Genomic DNA, 16,514 nt, shown 5'->3' on the forward strand with positions numbered 1-16,514 from the left:
GAACTGAAAGGGAATGAAATTCTAAGGTCGGTTGGTTGCTTTAAAAAAGATCTAAACCCTCCAAGCCCCGTTTTGCCGTGAAGCCGATGACAGTAAACTTTTCGATATGCCCAACTGTATTTAGCAACTTTATGCTGGCTCATTTCATTTCCTTTTGCGCCATAATTTAATGAGTGTATTTTTTTCCTGTCTGAATGTGGAGGGAAAAGCGATAGAAGGAGATGATTGGCGTTATTTTAATGGTGCTCGGCGTATCTTGCGTGCTCTTGCGTTGCAGTATTTGCGAACGTCAAAAGATGCAGAATGGTTTTATGTGCGTCAGTAGAATTTTATTGATTTTCCTTGTAAAAAGGTGTTTTATCAAAAGATAAGCAAAATTTATTTTGGAGCATGTCTGCAGATTTTTGAAGCAATTTCTAGCTTCCTGGAATACATTTATCCTTTGCTGAATAGTTCAGAAGGAAGCCTGATGTCAGTCGCTTTTGAGTCAACTACTGGCGCCTCCATCGGCATGCCATCAGGCTGTCTTATGTGTTTTGTTGGTTTCATAAATGTAGTAATTATTGAATTAAACAAACTAAAGATACTATTTAATAAGTTTAATTTTTTTTTTCAATTGGACTTTTTGAAGTCTACATGCAGACAAAAATCAGACATTAACACCCTTTTATCTTTACGAGCATCTTCAGTGTTTTTTAATGTAAAATTAGAGATAACATCATAATAATCGTTGATTTATTGGTGTTAACTCCAACCAGGCGTTATTTAAAAAAAGAGAAGAACATTTTATGCGAAGGAAATAGAGATAAATAGAGATAAATAGAGTCTAGCGAAGATGTAAATACTTTCTTCTATAAAATATACTCCTTCTTCTTCTTCTTTGTTATTGGCTTAACAACCTTAAAGTCATGTCTGCCTTTTTTGACTTACTAGACTTATTGATACCACATAGTTGGATAGTCAGTCCTTTCTATGGGAGAAGGGCATAGATAGGATTTTAACGCTGGTGCTGCCCTGTGAAGACCGGAGCCTCTTCCACCGCCTGATCTTCTAAAAATATCTTCTTCTTCTTTGGCACTACAACCTCGAAAGGTCTCGGTCTGCCATTTCTGGCTTTCAGTGACTTATTTTACCCGTAGTAAAGTAGTCAGTCCTACCTACAGGAAAGCGGTCTGGATTGAATTCCGGTCCTGCTGAGAGAAGGCCGGCGCCGCAGTCGCCTAGGTCATCGAACCGCCCTTATAAATACTTTTATTAAATGTATATTTTATCAGAAGGTGACTATTATATTTGATTTTTTAAATAGAGTCTATTGAAATACCAAATATTTTCTTCATAATTCTTCTTCCTAATCAATACCTGTTGTTATTGTCTGAAACACGAAAAAAACATAGACAATGCTATTTAAAAACCACAAAAAATGCTTCGTTTCCTCTGCATTACAATAAGCAGTACAATATCTGTCTCTCTTCGACACCCATTAAAAGTGCTAAAATATCATGTGTCGGTTTGATGCGATTCACCTCATAAAGATGGAGACGCCAGGTGGTTCACTCTAACTTTTCACGCGATAATATGCGGTGGAATGATTTATCTATTAATAGGTTCTAACCCACATTCCCTGGTGGCCACTTTCACCTTTCGTGCGTTACGTTTACAGTCCTAGCTCCGTTGGGGGGAGATCGGTTGGGGATACGCACGTACACACAGCTCAGCTCTTCGTTTGCTATTTTATGTTGTGATGTTTTGACAATCGTTTCGAAGCACCTTGATTCTTCGTCAATGTCTATTAGCGCCCGTCACTTATTCATCACTATTCTACTTAAAGTTTTGGCCCTAGTACTAACACATTCCGATTTGTAGCTTATTAGTCCTTCACACTCCTCACTTCCCAAGCCCAACCCGTGTTACCATTCCAATCATTCAAATCTCATTAAAAGTTGACAAATTGCGTTTGATGGTGCCGTTTCACGTTCCGTGGGCACTCCTCCAATCGGCAACAAACCTATAGGCCCACAGCAAAAAATAAAACTGAAACACATTTTCCATGAAGCAAACGTAAGCAGTTCAAGTTGTGGCACTGTTTTGACGGATCGTAGTACCTGCGATTCGACCACGTCTCGTCTGAGAATTGTTTTTATTTCTCTCGGTTTGGAATTGGCATCAAAAGGGTGTGTGAAAATAAAGCAATCGAAACACGAACCAAAACGACGTCTAACGAACGACTAACTTTCTTGACCGCTTTGCGAAACCCCAAAATTGGTCCACGAATTTGGTTCGGGGTTGCTTCGAGTAAATAAAAGTTCTTCAACTTCAAAAACTCCCCTCACAAAGCAAAGATCGCTGATAGTGAGAATGGCGGAGAAAAAAGGGGGTAAAAAAGAAGCGAACGACTTTCACCTTCTTTGCGCGAGAAGAATGACACAAACGACTTTCGAAGCATGAAAGTAGGAGCGTTGGATTGAAAAGTATTACCGGCTTTATCCTTATCATCGTTAGCCAAAAAAGGGTACCAGGACCCACGAGGATTCCAATTCCACCTTTCGCTAATAAACACTCGCTTCGTTTATTAGCTAAGCATTATTAGCGCATTTGTCAAGCGGACTAACTTTTGATCAAAGTTTCGCCGATTGTCTTTGCCGGTGTTAGCGAACCGTTGGAACGCTTATCGCGACGAAGAGCATCGTTTGTTTGTCAAAGGGGAAATGTATAGCAAACTGTAACGGAATACTAATTCACGCTAACGATCACCTAGCTGCATGACCGGACCACGGGGCGGACGCTGGATGACACCCTGCGGCACCCATTACTTCCTATTAAAGATGTACCGTGTAAAAGCGTACAGCTGCATGCAAACAAATCATTTGCGACATCATTTGCGGTTTGCCGGTGCCGAGCGACAGCACCCGACAGTAGTAAACGTGGATCGTTTTTCCTCCAGGAATCCTACGTACCACCGACTCCAGGATCCACCACCGTTCCCCTTTCATTCATTAGCATTTATTTGCCCACCATTTTATTCATGTGTGGCACACACACACACCTGCACGTGCCAGCCACTGGCACCTTTGCCCTCGAGCAATTGTAACCTTTTAAGTGGTGGCTATGGCACACATGGCGAGTGTGCGCTCGTGTGTGTGTGTGTATGTGTGTGTGTGGGTTCTGCAATATTGCCGCGGGATATTTGGCGTAATTAATTTTCCGTCATTTTAGATAGACAATCGGTACCGGTGGAGATGTGATTAGCCTTGTGATTTGACCACGTTTGTACTTTGGGTGTCGGTTCGGAAAGTAATTAACGATAGTGCGGTTTCCGGAGCCGTTGTATTTATGTAGGCACCGGTAATGGAAATTGCTGGCTAATGTTTGCTTGTGTCTGAAGCCTAGTTTCAACGCAACAGACAGTTTTGCTAGAGATGGTCGCCAGACTTTGGACTGCCTTTACTACTGGAGTCTTAGTTCACCCGTAGCTGGATAGTCTGTCCTGCGTTGGAATGAGAGCTGGATTCGATACCCCATTCTGCCGTATCTCGACCAACAGACTGCTCCAATATTAGTCTTAGTTAAATGGAAACGAAAACCTCCTTACCCACTCAAATCTTAAAAAAAGCTTGAAAAAGTAACAACAGTTCTTCATAACTTGCTCAAATTGGTGGGATGATTATCGGTACTTTTTTCCCATCGAAACTCCGCTAATCGCATCCGGGACTAATAAAAAGCATTAAATCATTCGAACCACATCAAACAGGATACCCCTAATTGCTGCTAATCCGGTTCGCCGTCTGCCTGATGAAGCATAACAAAAACCCCGTTAAAGTATCGTAGACGGGCGTAGAAAAAAATGGACATATAAATAGAGTTCCTTTTTTTGTTCTTTCTAAGCGAAGCAAGGAACGGAAATGATTCTATGTTTTTTGAGGTACAAAAAAAAAAGAGAAACGGCCAGACAAGAATGATGTTTGCTTTTGGGCTTTGCTTGTCTTCGCTTCGACTTCGAACCCGACAGCTGGGGAGAGCTGACCGGGGACATGTTTTTCACACAAATAATAACATCCTCTAGGCTACAATTTCCTTTTTCGCTGCGATACGGCAGCCAGCAGAGCTAATTAGAAACGACACCCAAAATGTTCTCTTCTACTCCAAAAAAAAACCCGCAGTCCCTCCGGATTCTCCGGTACTCTGAAAGGCTACGAAGCGCGTGATACGAAGCGGAAGGAAATGCGGAAGCTCAAGGATCAATGCCGAATTTAGCATTTGTCTGTGTGTTTGTGTTTGTCCCGCAGGGGTTAAGATACGATAACACCGGAAAACACTTGGCCTTTCCCCCTCCCCGGAAAGCGAGTGTTTCTCCGATTCCATCCTAATAATAGCGGACACGTGGGTGTCCGACCGATCGATGGTGAGGCCAGCTGTTCCTGCTAGCCGCCCGGTGCCAACCTATCCATATTTCATCGGTACGACAGAAGGTTGCGAGTCGTCCGGCCGTACGTCATTAGAAAGGGATGGACTTTTCAACTTCAATTACTTTCGGGAATCAATTTGCTCTGTTCGGTACGTTTGCGTCCGGAAGCGGTTTGCTGATTCGAACCGGTGTCTCGTTGACAATGACTCCGATGGGTATTTAACTGCTGCCGGAAGTGCATTTGCATTTTGATCTGGTCTGGCGCATGCATGCTGGTGTGCTAAAGTTGGTTGTGCAAACTACCACAAGTAGTTTGGCTTGACCGGAGCACCCTCGAGACGAGTGTTACAGTGAGTGACACACAAATCGTTGCACGGTCGGTTGTAACTGAGAGTAGATTAAATATCGCACTATTCGGTGCCCGTTGTCGCTTTGCTTTAGATGAAATAATTTGCTCACTGTAACTCACTGTGAGGCTCTTCCTTGAATAGAAGAACCATCGCTTGCACTGTGCTACGAAATTGAATAAATTTTCATCAGTTCTTTCTGTGAAAATACCGAACCAACCACTGCTTTATCTTACCCGTATATGTTAATATTGGAAGCTTTAAAATTCACAAGAATTGATTTCTTCACCATTCACCACTCACAGATAGAGAAAGTTTTCAGTAGTGGGCGCCTATCGCAGTGTGCGTGTGTGTGTGCCTGCTAAAATTAATCAATTTGCTGGAAACAACCAACGGATTGAACCGGCCCATCCCACCACTTGAGCCACCCAGCAGCAGCCTTTGATTGAGAAAAGTTTGATTGCATACAAATCCTTTCACCACCGTGCCGTGGTGCTTGGTCGAGCGGACGAACCGAACCGGACGGACCAGTGGCAAGTTTCTAGAGCGTTCGAAATGCCGATGTCATTAAATCAATTTTCCCTCGCCCCGGGCAGCGTGTCCCGAAGAAGGCCGAAATACATGCTTTGCATAATCTTCGACGCATTATGCGCGTGTAGGCGTGTACCGCCAAAGTTATCAATTTTGGCGTTGAGTTGAAATGCGGGATTGATCGATTGAAGGTGGAAGGATGGAAAACAACACCATATGGAAGCTTATTTTGCTCAAAACGAGCCCGACGCTAAGCTTCAGCGATGAACGGTTGTTCGCGGAAAGTCTTAAACACGAGGAAGGTGCTTCGGCACTTTCTGTGCCGCCAGTACAATGCTAATCAAACGTCAGGTGATAAGTCAAAGTTTAATTACCCATCACGAACTGAATGTGCTAATTAGTTTGGTGGGGGAAAGAAATGACGTCGTAGTGCAACACCGTTTAATATTGATAGAGCTAATATTGGGAAAAAAGATCGTATCATAATTGAATGGTAATTAGCTTCAATCTTATGTTTTATTTCAAATTATTGCTTTGCCTGGTTTTATTTTTGATTTTTGTATCACATTTCGGAAATATCGTTCAAAATTGATTGAAAACTGATTTTGATCTTCAAAATTTCAAAACCCGTTAAGAATACTAATGGAAAATTTGGAAGATTATCCACGCCAAAGACGAAATTTTGTGGAGCTCTTGGGTTCTCCGGTTGTCTCGGGACATAAAACACTTGAAGCTATTCGTGTGCCAGTACAAAACAGCGGCACTGTCCTGATCGTGCAAATTCAGCTACTCCAAGCCTACTGCGTGAATTGTGACACCTAGAGGATGATGGGAATGGAACTTATGATCTCGATATAAATTTATGCTAAATACATTTACAAATGAGTTTTAACCTTATCAGTACCCATAACTCTTCCTTGTTTGGCTCTTCAGTCTCGAGGGGTCTTGGCCAGCCATTGCTAGCTTCCCGTGACTTGATTTCACCCTTAGCTGGATATTCAAGTCCTGCGTGCAGGGATGCGTTCTGGATGGGGTTTGAATCCCCATATAGTTTATGATAAAAGTCTTCCATGGCAAATAGCGATGAAATCACAGAAATTGTTCAAGTTTATAGCCATGTATGTAGCTAATAGCATCCTTGAACATCATCAGAATGTTCACAAAACAATTTTAAACAATTTCAATCTGTATTCTGTATTATGAAGGAAACTTTAATTTTAGGTGCCATACTAATCAGTATTAAAGTAAAACAAGATGGATTAAATTTCATCTCTCCTGCTTTTGCCAGATGGTATCAAACCAACCAATTACGGAGACGATACGATGGGAAATGATATGATAACATTGTGGGAAAACAAAAGTGGTTTGCTGCACTTGATGGAGCTGGAACTATAATTATGTTCCATGAGATGCTTCAGATGTTCAGATGTTTGTAGCTAATGGTAGACTGGGAATGATCAGAATAGATCAACCTAAGGAGCATTTCTATTCAGTATGGGAACCAAATGATTATAATCTATTCAAAAATTCGCGGTGGAAAATTATTTCCCAAGAGAAGATCTTTGTTGAGTAGAACAAAACGGTAAACAATTTATCCAAACCAGCAAACTCTAAACACAAGAAAAACATTCCCTAAATTCATACGAAATTAATAGCTTCAATACGCCGCCAACCCTAATATTTGCTGCACCAAAAGCCCGCGCCCACCGAATACACACATACCAGGCAGTTCGACGCGAACGAAGTTTTGGGAAAAATACCATCCGTGCGGTTAAATAGTCTACTTGTTCGGTCGGTTTACACTGTGGCCAAAGCGCCGAGCAAAAAAGGGGGTCGGGCCGGCGGATTTGCTAGCGGAAAAGCGTTAGCTGCCCGGATGATAAATGTTGTCTTTTCCGTTCGCTCAGTCGCTGTTCCCTGCTGTTAGTTTTTGGCGAAGAAATAAAAAACCCATATGGCTCGTTTAGCTTTAAAGCTTGTACAAGCTTACCCGCGAACAAATTTAGACATAGTAGCAGCCCGTTTCCATTGTTCTCTTAGTTATTTGTACCGGGGCGGGTTTTCCAAGCAAACAGCATGTTTACTTACCCACAGCACGGTGTTATGGTGAAAGACCCTTTTCCCGGTCCGGTTTTTACATGAAAAAGGTGTAAAAGTGAAAGCGTTCCTTATAGCAGCGGTTGGTAACATATTCACCGGAAAAAGTGCCCGACCAACGCGCGGTTTCACACTAGTCTTCGGCTAGATCAATCTGTCTTGTACGGGTAGGAACACACAAACACACAATGGCCACTTTTTCAACATGATCCTTTTACACAAGCTCTTCGGAAAAATACTCCTACTATTTTATGCTTTTTTCTTCGATTTCTCTTTCCCATGGTTTACCACGGCCACGGGTCGTTAATTTTTGTGGCCTCTTGCCCGGAAGCACAGCAAGGTCCGGCCGGCACACATCAACCCATGGGCTGCTCTGATCATCCATCGTTTTAAACGAATAAAGTCGGGCTCAGACGTTGCTGTTTGCCCGATTCTGAGCACCATGGAAACAAAAATAAACACCACACAGGAGGCAGTCCCAGCTGTCCGACAGCCTACTAAGCACAGAAAAATCGACACACATCCACATTCGTGGTGGTGCTTGCGAAAGTAAAGATCAGTAAATCAAGTGAAGAGTTGCGGGGTGCAAAATGTCCAACATAAACCCGCTTTTCCCGAGCGCCCGTAAGGTTTGGCAGCCTCGTGTGGAGCCATAACTCGCCGAAAACACTGGAGCTGAAGAGACACGACAAAAAGGAAAACAAAACCCCAATACAAACATAACCTTTAACCAGCCAGACGATTCGAATCTATCGAACGTAAAGATCGACCAACACGTGCCAAGGCGCTCAAGCTGTTATTTGCTATCATCAGCCAGATTTTCACACCATATACCTGCCGGGAGGGGTTTTTTTTATCACTGCGCCACAGGAGAACCGTAGGCTTCCAGGTCGAACAGCAAATGCCAATGGGAAAGTCGTAATTTTCACTATTTTCCTACCACGATCCCCTGCGTCACAGCTCATCGCTTTTGCCGCTTCGGCTGCTGTTGCTGAGTGTCGGAAAGTTAATCTTCGATACAGGCGGAAAGAAACAGGAAAGGAACGAGGAAGAACCGGTGCGCAAATACTTCCACAACTGTTTGTGTGAGAAATGTTTTGAGGTACGACTGGACAGAAAATTTAGCAACCCGAGCTGAGCCCCCCGTTTTATGGCGTACGCCGGATTACGGTACGCCGGAGGCCAAAATTTATTAAGTTGTCCGTGGCATAACACGCCCGCTACGGAGCTGTGCACCACCCGTCGTGGATGGTTTCACCTTAATACTAGTGCCTTCGCGTACATAAAGGGAAAATTCCTTTAGCATGTTGATGTCCGCTTTTTTAAACGCTTCTTACAAAGGTAAGCAAAACTATGTTGCCACGGAGCACGAGAAGCGCAAAGGAATGAATCCTCCACCGTTGGAAGGAAGCTCGTGCCTTTGTCCTTTCGGTTACGGTGGGTAGCTTTGTCACTGTACCGATACCGATACGTTACGAGACTTAAAGGGACCAACTTGTTTCAAGGGTAGACTCCGCCGACTCATACAAGCGCGCGCACACACAGAGTGTCAGCGTTTTCCACAAATGGCTTCTTGCGAGCGGTTAACATCGTTATCTTTTGCAGATTTTTAAACTCACCTCGGTAGATAAAAATGGCTCACAAGATGCGGACCGATAGTTTACTGCAGCTGTTTGCTTAACTCCATAAAAGTGCTTTCCCAACCCCGAAAGGACGTGTGTCTGGTGGCGATTGATTTGCATCGGGATGCAAATGTTTTGCAATCGATGCACCGATTGACGCGCTGGCCACGACAGAGATACGGCGTTACGAATACACAAGCGGCCCGTCGCCCCAGGGCGTGTGCGAAGAGTGTTTGCTGCTGCATACGAAATTCGTCGAGGTTCCGAGCACGAACTCTGATCACGCTGACAGTGATTGACCTGTTCTGAGGTCCTTCTTCCTTTCGCATTCGACCGAAGAATTGCATCACATTAGGGATAGAGCAGCTGGATCCGCATTCCGGGGATGGATTTATGGTCCCTAAGAAGATTTCCGTTCCCCTAGCTTTTTTTTTGTGTGTGTGTCTGGGGTACTTTATTCCCAAAGAAAGAATATGGGTAGAGCGGTTTTGTCGCACACAGTCGGTCTTACGAAACTGGCAAAGCGAATTGGCAAACAGAAGGACGAGGCTGAGGATGGTACGAGCTGCCGGGCTGCTTGCTCCGTAGAAGATGAAGTAACTGCCCGCATAGTAATGACTCTGCAGTGGGATTTCATTAACGAATGATACTCCCGCACGAGTCCCGGAGGGGAAGTTGTTCTTTATTTAGCACTTGCTAGCTAGAATGGTGCCAATTTGTGGCATCCGAACCATGCCGGGGACGAACGTGATTGACATGTTCAGCGTTCTGTCCTCCGTACGGGCGTTTCTACTTTAACTTTGATGATATAAATTAAACGAAAAATATCCCTTCTGGACAAGCGATCAGTTACAGTCTTCCAAAATGATTCCTTTGCTTAACCTCTTCCAACAAAAAAGGTTCCGATAAAGATCTCTACCTCTAATGATCAATCTCTTCCCATACGCTTGTGTCGCTCTTGTAACTCCTGGATACCTTTCGGGATTCATTCAACCCAAAATTGCAACAGTCATCAATTACCTACCGGACGTAGTAAAACCCCCTTTTCTACTACCATTCCACCGAGACATTTCGATTCTACCCATGGGACAGTTCGGTTAGTTCTGTGAAAACGATATCCACTGCTTCTTCTCCCATTGACCCCGAGTCCAGGATATCTTCCCCGTAACAACGTGTCGCCGCCCTCCCGTGTGTGTGTGCGCAACACTACCACATATGATTACGCCATCAATTACGCACTGTTGACAAGGGCAGGTCATCCATTGCCAGTGTGCCAGTGGTGACGACATACCGTGCCCGTGGCAAAGCGGCGGATGGTTTACATCTGCCCGGTCAATAGACACGCCCGACCCGGGTGCTTTTCATCTTTCATCGCACAAGTTGACGCAAGCTCGTGCAAAAAAAAAAAAAAGACGAAAACGGGACAGGACAAGATTCCAGTAAATTCTCGCCGAGGTAAGCAGGTCACAACAGATCCTTCATCCTCATTGCACGTAATTCCTGTACTAATCTCGACTTGCTCGACAACAGATCGTACCCGAGATCGTCCACCTACCGGATGACAGCAAAGATTAGGGACGAACCAGCATTTCGGACAGACTGCACCACCACCCGGTATGTCCCCGGTGTCCGTATGCCATTCATTCGTGCGATAAAAATCCCAGCGCACATATACATACGGAGTGAAGCCAATTAGCAGTACACATCATCATCATCAACAGCAATGAACTAGCTTGTCGGGCAAATAATGTAAGCACTGCCAATTAAACGTATGTGTTGTCGGCAAACCCAACCATCAAAATGGCGCAACAATTAGGTGGGGCCAGCAAAATTGGTTTGATTTGTGATGCTTTGTCGCCCCGTCTTTTTTGTTTGACAGCTAATCAACTGGCTCTTTCTCTCTCTCAAAGGATGACACGGAAACTAAACTGCACCATTTTATGGAAATAAATTTATGTTGATTGGACTTAAAGAACTACACATCTTGTTCCCGGAGTTGTTTGCAAACATCCATCCATTACGGGTGCTGGGTATCGTCCGCAGTAATTAACATGTAAAACGTTCCCTTGCGGATGGGTCCCCGTTCGACCGTGCTGCTTTTCTGTCGGCCAAATGGTCAAACTTTTGTTTGGAAAACTAGCAAGACTTATTACATGCTGTAAATTACTAGCTCTGGTTAGCCTAGCTGCTGCGGAAGCCTTTTGCTACCTATTCTACTAGCTCTAGTGTGGTGCATGTACTGTTAAAACTTTCCCATTTTACGGTACGGAGTACGAAGCAGATGAAAAAAAAGAACTTCTTGTCTTGTGGGCAAGTTACGTTGGGGAAGTACGCTCGTTGGATAGCTCGGCAGAAAGGGATTCGATTTTATTTATTTTCCATGCACTTTTCCCTGCAGCAAGATACCTTACACGTCACCAAGTTGTGCATGTGTGTATCGATAACATTAAAGGGCGCATTTCCTCTGGTGGGGAAATAATCCTCCAAAGGAGCCAACCACCAATCCGTACCCCAACTACCGCCCAGGACATCATGAACCACCTGGCAAAAGGTTAAAGCCCAAAGGAAACCTCCTGAACAACCTCCTGAACTCCTTCCGGGTATTGTAGGTCTTTGTGAAGGATTCATACACACATACGGGCAGGGCTTCTGTGGATGTTGCACCCGTTGCATATCGTTTCAATTACCGGGTGCACTTTTCAACTGCGTTGTCGTAGGTTACGTTGTAACGAGTAGTTCTTATCGTTGTTTATCTGGGATGGATGTGTAAATGTGTGGGTTCGTGGTCAGTGTCATAAATCTTGCTACAAGCTTTCGATGCCCTTTTTGCTCTCCCTAAACACACACACTCACACACCCTCATGCTTGGTAAACCATGTGGATCGAAACGATGTAATTGAACGCTATCAGTACATGATCGGTCGGTTGGGCCCCCATCTAACCTTCGATATTGACTTCCTGGGGTGTGTGTTTGTTGGGGTAGAGAAAGCGATAGAGCGCTACTATGTATTGAAATTGATAGCATATGCTGGGCACTGTGCAAATTAAAGTCGGGATAATAATGAATTATTATCCCGCCAATTTGCGGGGCCCTTTAGCATAAAAGTTTAGAGTAAAAACTTTATTATTTTAATTTAAGTAAAGGAGTTTTCCACAACAGAATTACACTAAGAATTAACAGTTTATTCATGTTAAATAAAAATATAAACTCACTGGAAGTCCGGTTCATCAACGATCCCTACTGCAGCAAATAATCATTAAAAAACCTAGGAAAAATGCTCCCCCATTTGTGGTTTGACCAAATGCACCACAGCAATTGGCCTCGGAAAAATGAAAGTTCCCAGCAGAGAGAAAAACGTGCCCTAACGCAAACACACGTCCGACCAGCAAGCACCGGGCGCAACAAGCGAAGACACCCCGCTCGTGGACACTTTATTGATGACAAAATGGGAAACTTTATCACATTCCCCATTATCGAGACCATCATCGTGCTTCTCCCGTCGTTCAGAAGTGGCGGAAGGCCCTCCCGGGAAAAGGGGAATGTGTATAATGTGTGTGTGTGTGTTGTCAAATGGACTCGTTCCACCCGAACGGAAGCAAGCGTGTTTATCGCATGGCGAAAGGTTTTTATTATGAAATGTGTATAACTTCGATTTGCTGGGTGCGTTATTCTTTCATATCGTCATGTCTTTTCCTGCTGCTGCTCCGCATTGCTCGGACACTAAGCCCGGGTTGCCACCCGGTACGCCCGGTCTATCGGAACAATATAGCTAAGTGAATGTGAAGTTTAAAATTGTTCCAACGCAAACAACATTATGAGCGATGAACGATGGGAGGACGGTTATCGGGTTTTAGGACTGCTGCCCGTTTGGCCATTGCAATACCGGTGAAGTTAAAAGCTTTCGGAGCGGTGAGTTATTACCGACCGGCGGCAGAGATTGTTGATTAGTGTTGGGAATGACTGTTAAAAGGAAATAAATTGGCAAATTAAGCGCTGCACTAGAGTGGTGGAGAAATTGGGGGGGGGGTTTTGAGCTGTAACATTGGTACAGCCCAATCTCCAATATGTTAGGAGTTTGGGGCATGTTTTTGGTGGTTGTCAGGTATGCAAATGATGATTATGTTAAATAGCTATATGGCACACAAATTAAGCTTTAAATCTATCGTTTTAGGCCTATTACAAATAATAGCAGCATCCCAAACGAGGAGGATTATGTGCAATCAAATAGCGAATTAGTCTCCTTACAAACTCCTTGTGAAACATATATCAGTTCCGGGATTATAAGAAATTACACGACAACAGCAAATTTTAATCAAATTTCAATGAACAACATTTTATCTCTAAAGATTTCTCTCGCAGTAGTCATAAAAAATAAAAGTGAAAAAATCATAAAAAATCAATACAAAAATCTTATTCTCTCAGAATAGCGCGAAAACTGCGTGAGATATTCAAATCCAATTTTCTAAAGAGGCTCAAAGCATTTTTAAAGCGTCATGTTTTTCCCATTTTATGGCGTAGGATTTAGCTGTTTCAAAGCTCCCCACTATAAGATATTCAATTTTGGAAAAAAAACCTTTTTAATGCTAAAAATATCAAAAAAAAAATTGTGGTAAAATGTGCGTTTAAGATGGGATTTGAACCTCGATCCTACCGTATCAAGACCGGCGCCGGTAAACCAGGATATACCCAAGTAATACTGGAGTAGCAGACTTATTGCTATGTGTTAAGATAAAGTAAAGCTACATGGAGAGTTTGGTTGAGCGTTAAAGTTCAACAATGAAATCCAAACCAAACGCCCCAAACAATCAGTTAAACAAACGTAGATATAATGACTGTAGAATAACAAACAGCTCACACAACAATGCGGTTTATTTCGAGCTTTCCTCGGAAGAAGCTAATGGACCGTTTAGCGGGAACTGTATGCGAGGCATCCAATCAATTTAAACATTTGCCCAACCATACTCCTCTCGAGATCAAAGTAAATGCTGCTAGCTAGCTTATCATTCCCACACACACACACATTTTTTAAACCACATTGTAATGGTGTCCAAACAGAACTTCCGTTCGGTAAATTGTTTCACATGAATTTGCACATTCCGTTCACTGGTGGAAATTGTTCCACGATCAGAAAGGAAGAAATATTATATCGATGAGATACTCAGTATTGGCCATCGTAGCGACCAACAAACAGTATTCAGATGATGATGAATCAACCGGCACAAACGACAACAACACACTGTCAGATGACCGATGATCCGATGCAAAGAAAAAGATGATAAACATGGGTTTTTCGCGAAAAAACAGACAGACACACACACATACACGTAATAACAAGTGTCCCTTAAAGGTTTCACGTACCGGAGCGCAGATATAGAGGCAGAAAACACATTCCAATCCATGACTCAATCAAATAACGATATGAAAAAGATTTTTACTTCATTTCGCCCAACTCCCCAGCCAAATGATGTAAACACGCTCCCCGTTTGTGTGTTCCGGGGGCGGGGTAGTTTTCCACGTATTGCTGGGAAGACCCGGAACTGCTTTGGATTGAATTATTCGGTCACACGCGCGCGTTTACAAACGCAAACACATACACACACACACACAGCCAAACCGGAAACGTGTGTTCGGTGTGGTAAAAATAGGAACCGCTAACGTTAAAGTGTGCTCTAACATCATAATAAAACAAAAGATCCTGCCTTCCGGATGAAGGAGAGCAAAGGTCCCCCAAAATGAATAAATAAAGCAGCTTGTACCGCATGGTTTTATTCCCTTTTTTTGGGAAGGCCTGGGCGGGATAAAACTCATCCTGTGGAAGTTACCGGAAGCCCGAAGTACCGTCATCTTGGGTTTGGAGGTATTTTATTTGAACGCAAAACAGACACAATCCCTCATAAAGTGCAGGCAACAAGCAACAAAAAAGTAATCAAATTATCTCTCACGCCCACTTTTCGCGCCCGAGAAAAACACTTAAATTGTGCTCCATTTTCATACGAGTTTTCAGTTTTCATTCCCCACAAATGCAACGTAGCACCACCGACCCCATCCACGAAGGGAATGTGAAACGATTGTGTGCTGCTGTTCGGTTTGCATGGCATCCTTGGATCGACAACGGATCGAAATAAGCTTGGATGATGAGCATTGCCACGTGTTTGTTTTGCGTAATAATTTTCCATCATCATCATCATCAATGGAGCACCTTTTCCCATGCCATTTTCGCGCACTCATTCGCGCGGCCGAATCAACAACCAAGGAAAACCAACAAAAAAATCTGCATTCTCCAATGAATGAAACAAAACAAACCACTTGCACACACATACTCCACCCTGAGGAAGGGTGTGAGAGTGGGTAGGCGTCGCAAATTGGTAAGTTTTTCACACGGATTTTGTTCCCCAAAACCACCGAGCACGAACACACATTTTCGAACCGACCACGTCCGCCGGCGGCCATGGCATCGTTTTTTTTTTCTTTTCTTGGGGCAATGTAGCACAAGTGACAGGTTTTCGTCACAGGTTCATCCATCCTCACCTCAAGGTGGTTTGAATCGGTGGTGTTGCTGTTGCTGTTGCTGCTGTTGTTGCTGCTGTTGTCATTGTCGTCACCGCCTGCTCGTCCACTGTCAAACGGCTGCCTTCGTTCGGGGCTTTAGTGGAAACAGATGCGGCCAAGTGCAAACAGATCGCCGATCTTTTCGGCCGGTGTGGAAAATCGCCACCATAGGGATGGGGCGGCCAGTTGTGTGGGCCGGCTCACAAGCGAAGCACTATAAAAAGTTACAAAAATAACACACACGTACGCCGGTGTGCACCACGATGACACCAGGAACGACGGTAGGAGTTGCGATCGGGACCGTTCCGCGGTTTTTTTTTCTCCCCTTTTTTTATTTGTACGCCTTCTTTAAACTCGTGTTGATATAAAATCTTGTTTGGCATTGGCATATCGGGTGAGATGCAGTTGGGGGTTTTTTTTGATGCGGTTGTTGTTTTGCCGCGTAACAATGTGCACGGTAACATTCGTTTACACGCATAGCTGACTTCTTCTGGGTGGCATACTTTCGGCTAAGATAAATTGAGCGAAAAATTGACAGCATTGACATTGTGCGGGACAGTGTTTTGGGAGGATGATATAATCTTAGTTATGAGGCGGGTAAATAGTATATTTACGATGCATTGTTCAACAGAACGTCTGATCTGATTATTTCGTTCGATAGACGCTTATTTCATTATTTTTGATGAATATATCAAGAATAAATATTTTGTTTACATAAAAAAAAAATAAATTCCGTACAAATAGGTTAGTACGGAGATAGTAGGTTAGTCGATATTTGTAAGTTCTATCTACTTTGTTGTTCAATTTTTTTTTATCTCTTCTTTTCTTTTGTAAACTTAGGTTATTTAAGGTTTTGTTATGATGCTGTTAACTTTTTTCCAAACTTCGTTTCCTAGTTTCATTTTTTGATACTATCTTTTATCTATTTCGGTTTAGTTTTTTGTTTTCAATAAAAAACTTAATAA

At 43.3% G+C, this 16,514-nt stretch overlaps 1 protein-coding gene across 7 annotated transcripts in view; it reads left to right on the plus strand.

Moving 5' to 3' along the window:
* The window catches only part of LOC118506667 (FMRFamide receptor-like), a 71,632-nt gene that overhangs the window by 3,754 nt on the left and 51,364 nt on the right, over positions 1 to 16,514 (plus strand). The window lies entirely within an intron of this gene.

This window comes from Anopheles stephensi, chromosome 2 (genome assembly GCF_013141755.1).
Source record: "Anopheles stephensi strain Indian chromosome 2, UCI_ANSTEP_V1.0, whole genome shotgun sequence".
In the NCBI taxonomy this organism is placed as follows: Eukaryota; Metazoa; Arthropoda; class Insecta; order Diptera; family Culicidae; genus Anopheles; species Anopheles stephensi.